This window comes from Nicotiana sylvestris, chromosome 2, assembly GCF_000393655.2.
Source record: "Nicotiana sylvestris chromosome 2, ASM39365v2, whole genome shotgun sequence".
Lineage (NCBI taxonomy): Eukaryota > Viridiplantae > Streptophyta > Magnoliopsida > Solanales > Solanaceae > Nicotiana > Nicotiana sylvestris.
Genome location: NC_091058.1, coordinates 44,036,490 through 44,049,885, shown reverse-complemented (window position 1 = coordinate 44,049,885; position 13,396 = coordinate 44,036,490). Strand labels below are relative to the sequence as shown.

The window sequence follows — 13,396 nt, the reverse complement described above, 5'->3', positions numbered from 1 at the left end:
AGGTGATAACCAGTCATCCCCAATATAACATCGAAATCAACCATGTCTAAAAGAAACAAATCTACACGAGTCTCAAGACCCCCAATCACCACAATACAAGAACGATGGACTCGATTAACTACAATAGAGTCACCCACCGGTATAGACACATAAACGGGAAAACTCAATGAATCGCTAGGCATAACCAGGTACGGTGCAAAATAAGATGACACATACGAGTAGGTGGACCCTAGATCAAATAACACTGAAGCATCTCTATCACAAACCAGAATAGTACCTGTGATAACCGCATCTGAAGCCTCTTCCTCAGGCCTGGCTGGAAAAGCATAACATCCGGGCTGGGCCCCACCACCATGGGCTCCATCTCTGGGATGACCTGCAGCTGGCTGGCCTCCACCTCTAGCGGCCTGAGCTCCACCTCTAAATCCTCTACCTCCACTTCTAGCATCTTTACCCCCACCCCTAGCTGGCTTGGCGGTCTGTGGAACACCTGGTGCTTGGACCATAGCACAGGAACCCTGCTGCTGCGACTGAGTACCCACCAACCTCGGACAAGTCCTCCTGATATGACCATACTCAACACACTCAAAATATCCACCTGAGTGTTGTGGCTGAGGAAACTGAGACTGACCCTGGCGACCCGAATGACCATCCAGAAAACTCTGGAGCGGCGGTGCACTGATAGGAGCTGGTGGTGCACTGTAGGACTGCTGATCGGAATACCGTATCTGGGGACCACGGCTATCTGAAGTGTCGTGAGAGACCTGAAGAGCTGACTGAAAGGGCCTAGGAGGATGGCCTCTACCATATGAATCCCTGCCTCTAGACGAGGCACAACTGAATCTACCTGAATGACGGGGCCTCTTATTCGACCCATGACCACCTCCCTACGACAAGACCATCTCCACTCTAGGGCCACATTAGCCGCCTCCTGAAAAATGATCTCACTCCCAGCCTCCCTAGCCATCTGAAGGCGAATCAGCTAAATAAGACCATCAATAAACCTCCCCACCCTCTCTCTCACGGTAGGAAGTATGACAAGGGCATGGCGAACTAAGTCGATGAACCTGGTCTCATACTGGGTAACCGTCATGGAACCCTGCTGGAGGTGCTCAAACTTCCTTCGATAAGCCTCTCGCTGAGTAATAGGGAGAAACTTCTCCAAAAATAGCTGTGTGAATTGCTCCCAAGTCAAGGCGATCTGGCTGGTCTAGCTAAGCAATAATCCCTCCACCAAGTCTTGGCGGATCCAGATAAGCAAAATATAGAAAAATCGACCCCATTGGTCTCAACAATACCCATGTTCCTGAGAACCTCGTGGCAGCTATCTAGATAATCCTGGGGGTCCTCAGTAGATGCACTACTAAAAATGGAAGTGGAGCTTGGTGAACCTATCCAGCCTCCACAAAGCATCGGCAGACATAGCCGCTCTATCACCGGTCTGAGCTACCACACCCGGCTAAACTGCTCTAATTGGCTGAACCGCTGGAGTCTGAATTTGAGGAGCTACCTGCTCCAGAGTGCGAGTAGCAGGAGTCTGGGCCCCTCCTCCAGCCTGAGAGATGGCTGGTGCTACAGGAAGCAAGCCCGCTCGGGTCACACTCTTCATGAGGCCCACTAATCGGACAAGAGCATCCTAAAGGACTGGGGTAGCAATAAACCCCTCTGGGACCTGAGTTGGGCCCACCGGAGCTGCTGGGGCCGGAACCTCATCATCAAAGTCAACCTGAGGCTCCACTACTGGGGCTGCTGCTCGGGGCTGAGCTCTACCCCTACCTCGGCCTCTGGCACGGCCTCGACCTCGCCCTTTGCCCCTCGCGGGAGCTACTGCTGGGGGCTCGAGCTGTTGAGCGGTAGATGAGGAAGTGCGTGTTCTTCCCATCTGCAAAAGAACAGAGTAGAAGTTCAATTAGCATTGAGAAACCAAATTGCACGACGAGAAAGAACAAATGTGAAGTTTTCTTAACTCTGTAGCCTCTAGAGGATAAATACAGACGTCTCCATACCGATCCCTCAGACCCTATTGAGCTTGTCCGTGAATTGTGAGACCCATGTAACCTAGAGCTCTGATACCAACTTGTCACGACCCGGATTCTCCACCCTCGGGAGTCGTGATGGCGCCTACTCGTAGAAGCTAGGCAAGCCATGAACTTAGAAATCATTAACTCCTTTATTTTAAAACTTCTTACCAATTATATTAACAAGGGAATAAACAGTTAAATAACAGCGGAATATAAAATTTAGCGGAAGTCTTAAATAAATAGAAAACGAAAATGTCTCAAAGACCATCGCGTGCCTCTAACCAGAACCTGGTATCACAACATTCATGAACTACTAAGAGTACTAAATACAACCGTTTGAAAGAAATATAAAACTGTTTGTCTCGAATACATGAGATAACAGGATATAAAATAAGATAGAGGACGTCGGGCCTGCGGACGCTTACAAGGCTAACTCGGTGTCTCGGTGGACTGAAGGCTGGCTCCCGAGCTACTGTTGCTGACCAAAGGCTACTCCGATATCTGCACAGAGTGCAAAGTGTAGTATCAACACAACCGACCCCATGTGCTGGTAAGTGCCTGGCCTAACCCCGGCGAGGTAGTGACGAGGCTAGGACCAAACTCCAGATAAATCTATGCAGTTATATAATATACAATGGAAATATAAACAGGTAATAACAGTTTAAAAGGGAGGGGGAAACATGCTTCGGGGAAACATATCAATTCTATCAGAAACTTAATAAAGTATGAAAGAACACTCGATGTCTACAATCAATACAACGACACTACTGTTGGGCGCGCAACCCGATCCCTTATCCTTTAACATTGTTGCGACGTGCAACCCGATCCACATATGTAACTATTGCGGCGTGCAACCCGATCCAATATAATATCTGTTGCGGCGTGCAACCCGATCAAATATAATATCTGTTGCGGCGTGAACCCGATCCAATATAATATCTGTTGTGACGTGCAACCCGATCCAATATAATATCTGTTGCGGAGTGCAACCCGTTCCACATATATAATATCTGTCAACAATAATCATAATTAACCGTCTCCGCAAGGGATCAACAATAGATTACATTATCCCGGCAAGGGAACTCAACAGTACAAGTATATACGTCCCGACAAGGGAGAAACAGCCATAACCAAACTTGTTCCAACTTCTAACTATCTCAACTATAACTCAACAAATTTCAACATCTAACTACCTCAGCTATAACTAAACTTGTTACAACACCTAGCTACCCAGCTATAACCAAACTTGTTATAATACCTAACACGAAGAATCATCAACTTAAGCGTCCGTAATATCAATTAAGAACACAATGCAAGGGAACCTCAACTCAACAATAGCCCGGCAAGGGGGCAACATAATGATCTCTTTTCTTTCTCACTTTTCCTTCACAATTCACTTCACAACTCGAGCCAATGCTCTAAGGTTTCGATTATCACTTATACTTTCACAATTCGTTATACAACTGGAGCCAACGCTCCTCAATGTTCATAGGTCACAAATTCTTCCACAACGTTACACAATAAATAGAAATCTTCACCAAGGCATGAATAATACAACGAGATCATGAAAATCACAAGATAAGACTCACGGTCATGTTTGACACCAACGTATAGATACTCGTCATCATGCCTATACGTCGTACTCGACAAGAAGCAAATAGCAAATACGACACAACTCCTAATCCCTCAAGCTAATGTTAGACCAAACACTTACCTCGATGCCTCGAACACAACTCAAGCTTCAATTATAGCTTTACCCCTCGATTCCTCCACCAATTCGCTCGTATCTAGCCACAAGTTACTTACTTACATCAATAAACGCTAAATGAATCAATTTGAATGCATGAAAAATGAGTTTTTCAAAGTTTTACCCAAAAAGTCAAAATCGCCCCCGGGCCCACGTGGTCAAAAGCCGAGATTCAAACCAAAACCCGATTACGCATTCCCCCACGAGCTCAAATATATAATTTATTTTGAAATCTGACCTCAAATCGAGGTCCAAATCCCCAATTTTTGAAAAACCTAAGTTCTACCCAAAACACCCAATTTCCCCATGAAAATCATTGATTTGAAATTGAAATCATGTTAAAAGATGTTAATGATTGAAGAAAACTAGTTAAAAAATGACTTACAATTGATTTGGAGAAGAAAGGTTGTTTGAAAAATCGCCTCTTATGTTTTTGGGGGGTTTTGAAAAATAAAAAATGGCTGAAAATCCTGTCTATTTGTACCCCTCTCAGACCCCTGTGCGGACCGCACAAAATAGACTGCGGCCGCACAGGTCTTCCTGATGTACTACGGTCCAGTGCCCTGTGCGGACCGCACGAAATGGACCGCGGCCGCAGTGGAGCCCACCGCGGACTGCAAGAAATTGAGCGCGGCCGCGAAGGTTTGGCCTTGCTCATCGCGGACCGTATAAATCCCATCGCGGTCACGGAGCCCCCACCGCACCGTGAAGCTTCCACCGCGGACCGCGAAGCCTGGCTTCAGAGACCTGCAACTTCTGGTTTTTAAGTCTAAAACATCCCGAACCTACCCGAAACTCACTCAAGCCCTCGGAACTCCAAACCAAGTGTGCATACTAACTCAAAAATATCATATGGGCCTACTGGTGCGATCATATCATCAAAATAACATGTAAAATCATGAATTAAACCTCAAAACTCAACATTTTCATCAAGATCTATCAAAGTTCGTAACTCCTCAACCGGAAGTTCAATTCACGTTAAATAAACTTCGTTTTTCATCAAATTTCACAGAAACGTCTTAAATCATATATAAGACCTGTACCGGGCGCCGAACCAAAATACAGGCCCGATACCATCATGTTCTACTCAAATTTCATTTCAAATTTCCTTAAACAATTTCAGAAAATAATTTTCTTTGAAAATTCATTTCTCGGGCCTGGGAACTCGGAATTCGATTCCAGGCATACGCCCAAGTCCCATATTTCCCTACGGACCCTCCGGGACCGTCAAATCATGGGTCCGGGTCTGTTTACCCAAAACGTTGACCAAAGCCAAATTAGCTCATTTTATAATCAAAACTTATCATTTTTCACTGATTATCGTATTTAAGCTTACCGGCTACGCGCCCGGACTTCGCATGCAAATCGAGGTGACTCTAAATAAGGTTTTCAAGGCCTCGGAACATGAAATTTCGTTTTAAAACACTAATAAACCCCTCCATCTTTTAGTTGTACAGCAAAGAATAACACCTGTCTCAAAGTCATAGTACAAGTATGAATGGGCAAAAGAGTAGCTTATACTAGTAAGCAGTAAGAGAACCAAGAAAAAAGAGAAGAGAATTCTTCTTCAACTTACATGTCACATTAAAGAAGGAATTTTTACACCATATAGAAAACCTTAGTACCCTATTTATTTTAAATAAATACTATTTTAAAATATTACATCCTATAAATACCTTTTATCTTTTATAGCAAAAAATCTAAATATAGTTACATCCTATAATTAAGGCACCATATATGCTAAATATTATTTTTCTCTCTCCCTTTTTGTATTTTCTCTCACATAATTACCGTGTATCTATAAACCCCAATGCAATCTCTCTCTTTTTGCACACAACCAGACTCTCTTCTCCCACAAACCCTATGAAGTCGTCGGCGGTGAAGTCGAGTGCTACTGCTCGAAGATTAAAAACGTTCGAGCTCGAGCAAGCAAAATCAGAGCGAAAGGCATTCGAATGAAATCACTCGCGAAGTCTCTTACCCCTTGGCGAGTTTTGCTGGTAAAAGCTTGAAGCTTTGCCCCTTGGCGATGCGAACGACGAAGTTAGAAAGCAAAACCGAGAACGACACTCCTATTAGTTTAATTTTAATTTTAATTTAAGAAATTTTACACCCTATAGAAAATCTTAGTATTCGAATGTATATTTCAGCTGTATTCACTTGTATTCAGGTTTAATCAGTTGTATTTAACTATTTTATTCAGCAGTAGTTAGTTGTATTCAAGTGTTTTATACAACTGTATTCAGTTGTAGTTAGTTATATTCAACTATTTTATTCAGCAGAAGTTAGTTGTATTTTGTTGCATTCAAGAGTTTATTCGGCTGTATTCAATTGTATTTTTGTTGTATTCAATTGTTTTATTTAGATGAATTAAGTTGTATTTTGTTGTATTCAACTGTATACAGTTCTACTCAACTGTATTATTCATATGTATTTCTCTTTATTCAACTATAATCTTTATTATGTATCTTACAAATACAGATTAATGAGGGATCATTTTAGTTCGTTGAGTTAAATTAGGAGAATATCATGTGATTTTATTTCCTTCCATTTTTAGCGCAGATACGTTACTGTATTTAATGTTAATGTCGCTTGAATACAGCTAAATACATGTCAAACTTAGCTGGAATTTCAGTTTTTACGCTTATATTTTTAGTTGTATTAATGAATACAACAACTTAAATACATGAAATACATTGTATAAAAATATAAAAGGTATCTATAACACGTAATATAGCAAAGGATATCTATAAATAGCTAATTAGACCAAAAAGATGATGCTTTATGAAAAATTCTCATTAAAGAATGACAAAGAATGCCCGCCCAATACTTAGACAATTTTTTTAGCAAAATAAAACTTATTAATCTAGTTCCTAACATAACCATAACCATAACCATATACGATCATTTCGTTGATCTCATCCAAGTTGATTAACTAGGAAATGATGTTAAAGCAGCACCAAAACTTGCAGAAGCAATATATGCATAGTTGGTTTCTAAATCCTACAACAGAGCCTCAAGTAACTACGCATGTTTATGAATTACTAGTTTTTGGATACGTGCGTTGCACGTGTATCCCTGTTAATTAGTACAAACTTTTTACAATCATATTAAAGGTTAAAAAGTGCAAGCTGAATTAGCAAAATGTGAAATAAATACTACTGCTATATATGACAGCATAGTTTGTTAAACACAAATTTATATTTAGATATATTATAAAAATAAAAATAAAAAGGTCAATATAGAGACTGATAATTATACTGTAAAGCAAAGTGATAATATGACGGTGAAAATTGATTACCTAGAAATTTGATCTGCCTCACTCTTATTCTAAACAAAAGAGTTAAATCGTTTTTGATTGCATTACATACACATCCTATTACATGAATAATAAATTTAGAATTGAGCATACATGATGATAATCATAATATGGATGACAAAGTTTATTAATACAGATCCACATCTATGCTTCATTCCAAACGATTTCGTGAAACTAAACTTTCCTGAGTCGCACTTTTATTTTTTCTAGGATATTCTCGATTTACAACGAAGCAACCAGCAAAATTCCATCAGACAAACAACAATTAAGATTAATTTACCTTGCTAATATCACTTCAAGCGTGAATCATCAATCTTAGAAATTGAATGATCATCAACAATAACCATCAAATCATCCATTAACATTTAACAATTCGAACATATAACTTTAGCATAGTGATAGTTTCAGAATTTAATAAAGATGGAATTTCAAACCAATTTAACAATTATACATGCTAGATCTGTGAACTTGAACAGAATCGGAAAATGAACAAGTAAGATTTTCATTCATGATTTCAGCCTTTTTTATGAAGAAATAGTATAGATTCAAGAATGTGTACCTAACCTTGAAACAGCCGATAAAGGGTAGAAATGACACAAATAAACCTTGAAACAGCCAATAAAGGGCAGAAATGGCACAAATAAACCTTGAAACAGACGATAAAGGGCAGAAATGGCGATGAAGGAAGCTCAGCTATGACTTTGATAGCAAACGGCAGAGAACAACAGTGAACCTCAACTTCAATCCAAAAATAGCTGAGAATCCCATAAATTCTCCAATAAACACGAGTACACGACCGAAATCAGAAAGTTTTTTTTTTTTTAACCTTTTATGACTTTAGAACCCAAACCAACAGAAAAATCGGCTAAGAAAATTGAAGAAGAGGAGTTTTAAAAACAAACTAGAGCCCCGTTTTTCTATAAGCTATATTCGATATTTAATACTAACTGTATAGTATAAAAGCTATATTCGATATATATATATATAATATTAAATTGATTTAAGATTCTAAATTTTAATATTCAATATTTAATACTAAGTGTATAGTATAAAAGCTATATTCGATATATAGTGTAATTATCAATAATTATTATAAACTACGTACAAAATAATCTTAAGGAATTTTCAATGAAATACACATTTAGGTAGTGTTATTATCAATTTAGAATAAATCATCGGCAAATCCACTTATGCTTAGTGTAATTATCAATTTATATAAGCTAATCGTCACTAATACACCTCTACGTAATGTAATTATCAATTTACGATCGAATTGAACCTAACATTACTTAAGGATACTACTAATGCACTTACACTTGGTGTAATGTCAATCTATAAGCTAATTAAAACTAATACACTTACTAATTACTATAAGCGATAGAAAAAAGTCCGTCAGTACAGCTTCGTCGGTAAACAACTGTTTTTTAGTAGTGTGTATAGTATATAAGCTAGATTTCATATCTATATATATATATATATATATATATATATATATATATATATATATGTATGTATGTATGCAAGAAGTAATTTAATAAATGGTAGCTATGGCAAGCTAATAATCACTAAAACATAGTGGTTTCTGAAAATTTCTCATTAATTATTCTACCTACTAATAATCACTATATGTACATCTTATATAAGTTGTACATAGATGTATATATAGTATAGTATAGTATAGTGTGTGTATATATACACACACACATAGATATAGGACATAGTGTCCACATAAAAGTAATTTTAAAACACACACACAAAATATACCGCTAATACACTTCTGCTTAGTGTAATTCTTAGGTATAAGCTAATTAATTAGTAATAGTTCTTAAGACTACTACTGATAAACTTTTAGTTAATAGGTGTAATTACTAATAGATAGGCTAATCAATCATTAATTACTTAAGCATACCACTAATATGCATCTGCTTTATGTAATTATCAATTTATAAGCTAATCAGTCGCTAACATTTCTTACTGATATTACTAATACACTCTTACTTAGTGTAATTCTTAATGCATAATCTAATGAATCAGTAATAGTTTTTAAGACTATACTAATACATACTTAGTTAGTATAATTATCAATGTATAGGCTAATGAATCACTAGCGCTACTTCAGGATACCACTAATATTACTTAACGTTACCACTAATAAACCTCCACTTACTTTAATTATCAAATTAAAGGTAAACAATTACAAACATTTCTCACAAATATCATTAATACACTTCCATTTAGTGTTTAATTATCAATGTATCGGCTAATCAATCACTAACGTTACTTATATAAGGATATCACTAGTTTAATAATTATTAACGTTACTTAAGGACACCGTTAATACACTTCTACTTACAGTAATTATCAATTTATAAGATTTTCGAGGACATGACACTTGATAAGAACATGTGGAGGGCGAGTATTAGGGTTGAAGGTTAGGAGGCAGTTGAGTCTTGCCTTACGTCATTATTTTGAGAGACTAGTTTGGTAGGAATACTATTTTGCTTTTGCTTTGTATCTTTCTTGTGGCTTTCATGTTGTTTCTGAAACTATGATTTCTGTGGTGTTATTGATATTGTCTCCTTTTGTCTTTTTGTCTTGAGCCGAGGGTCTTTCGGAAAGAGCCTCTCTACTCCCTCGGGGTAAGGGTAAGGTCTGCGTACACACTACCCTCCCCAGACCTTACTAGTGGGATTTCACTGAGTCGTTGTTGTTGTTGTTGTAAGATAAACCTTCACTAATATTTCTTACGGAAACGACTAATACACTTTTTACCGAGGGACTTACCGACAGCCTCATTCTATATTGTGTAATAAAAAATACAAAATAATTATCTATATGATTATACATTTAAATTACTGACGGAAGTCCATCGGTACTGTAAGAACAAAATTCAAATTATTATGTAAATGCAGTAGGATTGACTACCTCAATAACTTTATTTTCTTTTTCATTTATTTTTTATATATATGCATATATATAATTATATATTTATACACACACATACATAGATATAGGACATGGTGTCCATACAAAAGTAATTTTAAAACACATACACAAATATATATATATATATATATATATATATATATATATATATATATATATATATAAGTATTAAATATTATTTATTTAAAACCTCTTTATTATTTACACACACAAATATTATTAAATTTATATTTTAATTTGTATAAAAGCGTTTTACCGATCAAATTCGGTCGGAAATATTGAATTATAATTATTTTGGTTGGTTAATTAAATATATATAATTTTTGTCTTGTATATATATATATATAATTTTTGTCTTGGGCGGGAAACAAAAAATTCAAACTTTCCAACCGAATTCGGTCAGAAATTTGGAAAAGTTTTAATAAGTAATTATTTTTGTACATTATATACAAGTATGACCAAATATTTGACCAATTTCTGACCGAATTCGATCGGAAATTTGGTAAATTTTTGATAAATAATTATTTTGTATATTATATACAAGTATGACCAAATATTTGACCAATTTCCGACCGAATTCGGTAGGAAATTTGATGTGATGACCCAAAAGGTCATCACTTGTTTTAAAAGTAAATTTTGCATTTCGAGGCCTTAAAAACCTCTTTCGGCATTACCTCGATTTGCGTGAGTAGTCTGGGAACGTAGCCAGAAAGCCATTTTGTGAAAATTTGTGAAAAATGATGAATTTTGCATTTAAAATGAGTTTATGTTGACTTTGGTCAACATTTTAGGTAAACGGACCTGGACTCGTGATTTGACGGTCCCGGAGGGTTCGTAGGAAAATATGGAATTTGGACGTATGCCCGGAATCGAATTCCGAGATCCCAAGCCCGTGAAATAAATTTTTAAAGAAAATTATTTTTTGAAATTATTTCTGAGTTTTTGAAATAAAATGTGTTGAAAACTTGATGATATTGGGCCCGTATTTTGGTTCTGGCGCATGGTACAGGTCTTACAAGTGATTTAAGATAAGTCTGTGAAATTTGGTAAGAAACGGACTTGAAACGACGTGAATCGGATCGTTTTTGAGAAAAATTAGAAAATTTGAAGTTCTTAAGAAATTTCATGATTTTGATGCTAAATTCATAGTTGTTGATGTTATTTTGATGATTTTAATGCACGAGCGAGTCCGTATGATAATTTTAGGTTGGTGTGCATGTTTGGTTTGGAGCCCCGAGGGCTCGTGTGATTTTTGGATAGGCCACGGATTGGAATTTGGACTTAGGATGTTGCAGATTTTATCCGGTATGCTTCAGGCCTTGCGAAGCCTAGCTCGAAAATGCGAACAATGAGTCGCAAATGCTTGAAGTGGTCTAGGATGCCTTGGGTCGCAAATGCGACGACTTTATCGCAAAAGCGATTCCGCAAATGCGAAAGTCCCTTCGCAAATGCGAAGATGCCCTGAACTCTCCAGTCGTTGCAAATGCGACAAATTTATCGCAAAAGCGACTTCGCAAATGCGAAAGTCCCTTCACAAATGCGAGCTTAGCAGAGACTGGGTTCGCAATTGCGAACCCTAATTGCAATTGCGATACCTACAATCTATAAGTTCATAACTTAGACGCATTTTCAACCATTTTTTACATCTTCTCAAAACATAAACTCTCTAGGGCGATTTTTCAAAGACAACTTCTTTTCCAAATCGATTGTAAGTGATTTCTAACTAATGTTCTTCAATCTTCAACATCTTTTCACATGATTTCAACTCAAAATCAATGATTTTCATGGGGAAAATTGGGTGTTTTGGGTAGAACCTAGATTTTTCAAAAATTAGGGATTTGAACCTCGATTTGAGGTCCGATTTCAAAACAAATTATATATTTGGGTTCGTGGGGGAGTGGGTAATCGGGTTTTGGTTCAAACCTCGGGTTTTGACCATGTGGGCCCGGGGGCGATTTTTGACTTTTTGGGTAAAACTTTAGAAAAACTCATTTTCATGCATTAGAATTGATTCATTTAGCATTTATTGATGTAATTAAGTAACTTGTGGCTAGATACGAGTGAACTGGTGGTGGAATCACGAGGTAAAGCGATAGTAGAGGCTTGAATCGTATTCGTGGCATTGAGGTAAGTGTTTGGTCTAACCTTAGCTTGAGGGATTAGGAGTTGAGTCATATTTGCTACATGTTATTTGTTGAGTACGACGTATAAGCATGGTGACGAGTATCTATACGTTGGTCTCAAGCATGACCGTGAGTCTTAAATTGAAATTGTTGTGTTCTTGATAATTCCTACGAATGCCTAAGTTATTGATTCTCTGAGTTGAATAAGGATTATGATTATCCTCGTGGAAATTACTTATGGTTGAGTATTAGTGCTAGTTGAGGTAGTTAGACGTTCGAACAAGTTTGGTTATAGCTGATTTTCCCTTGCCGGGATAGTGTTGTTTCTTTATTGATCCCTTGCCGGGACTCTTGTTGTGATTAGTGTTGAACTGTATATGTGGATCGGGTTGCGCGCCGTAACAATATTATATTTGGATCGGGTTGCACACCGCAACAATATTATATTTGGATCGGGTTGCACGTCGCAACAATAATATAATGGGATCGGGTTGCACGCTGCAACAGTGATAAATGATATGGATCGGGTTGCACACCGCAACAGGGTTATTATATTTTGGGATCGGGTTGCGCGCCGCAACAATTGATAATACAAAGTGTTTATAGATTGGTTACAAGTTCCTTATTGTTTTGCTGTAAATTCTAAATTGTTCTTATGTTTTTCTCGTAATTTACTGTTGGTACTGATATTCCCCCACAGCATGTACCCCCTCCCATCTTTACTTGTTATTCCTATTTTATTTTTTCCGTTGCATATTATATAACTGCACAGGTTTATTTGGTAGTCTGGTCCTAGCCTCGTCACTAATTCGCGGGGGTTAGGCCAGGCACTTACTAGCACATGGGGTCGGTTGTGCTGATACTACATTCTGTACTATGTGTAGATCCCGGAGCGGCAGCTTTTGGACCGTAGCATTATGTGGTTGCTTTCAGTCCAGCTAGAGATCCCGAGGTAGTCCTACAGGCGTCCGCAGGCCCGGCGTTCTCTTCTATCTCTATGTGTATTCTGTTTTTATTTGCTGCCGAGACAGATTTTACTTTCTTTTATTCATAGACAGTCCGTGATATTGTGACACCAAATTCTGGGTAAAGATGTATGTTGACATTGTTGTAATGTTTATGGTTAATTTACCAGATTAAGTCTTCCGCTTGTATCTATTTATCGTTAATATTTCACTGTTAATCACATGTTAGTTTAAATTATTAAAAGGGATAAATAAAAGGGTTAGTGATTCTCTAT

The 13,396-nt window shown here is 37.5% G+C and overlaps 1 long non-coding RNA gene across 1 annotated transcript; it reads right to left on the bottom strand.

Moving 5' to 3' along the window:
• Window positions 1-2,232: 2,232 nt before the first annotated feature.
• Window positions 2,233-7,986, bottom strand: LOC138886503 (uncharacterized). Its single transcript, XR_011405295.1, has 2 exons — window positions 7,652-7,986; window positions 2,233-2,522 (listed from the first exon to the last, which is right to left on the bottom strand). It is a non-coding gene; the product is annotated as an uncharacterized lncRNA (long non-coding RNA).
• Window positions 7,987-13,396: the final 5,410 nt, after the last annotated feature.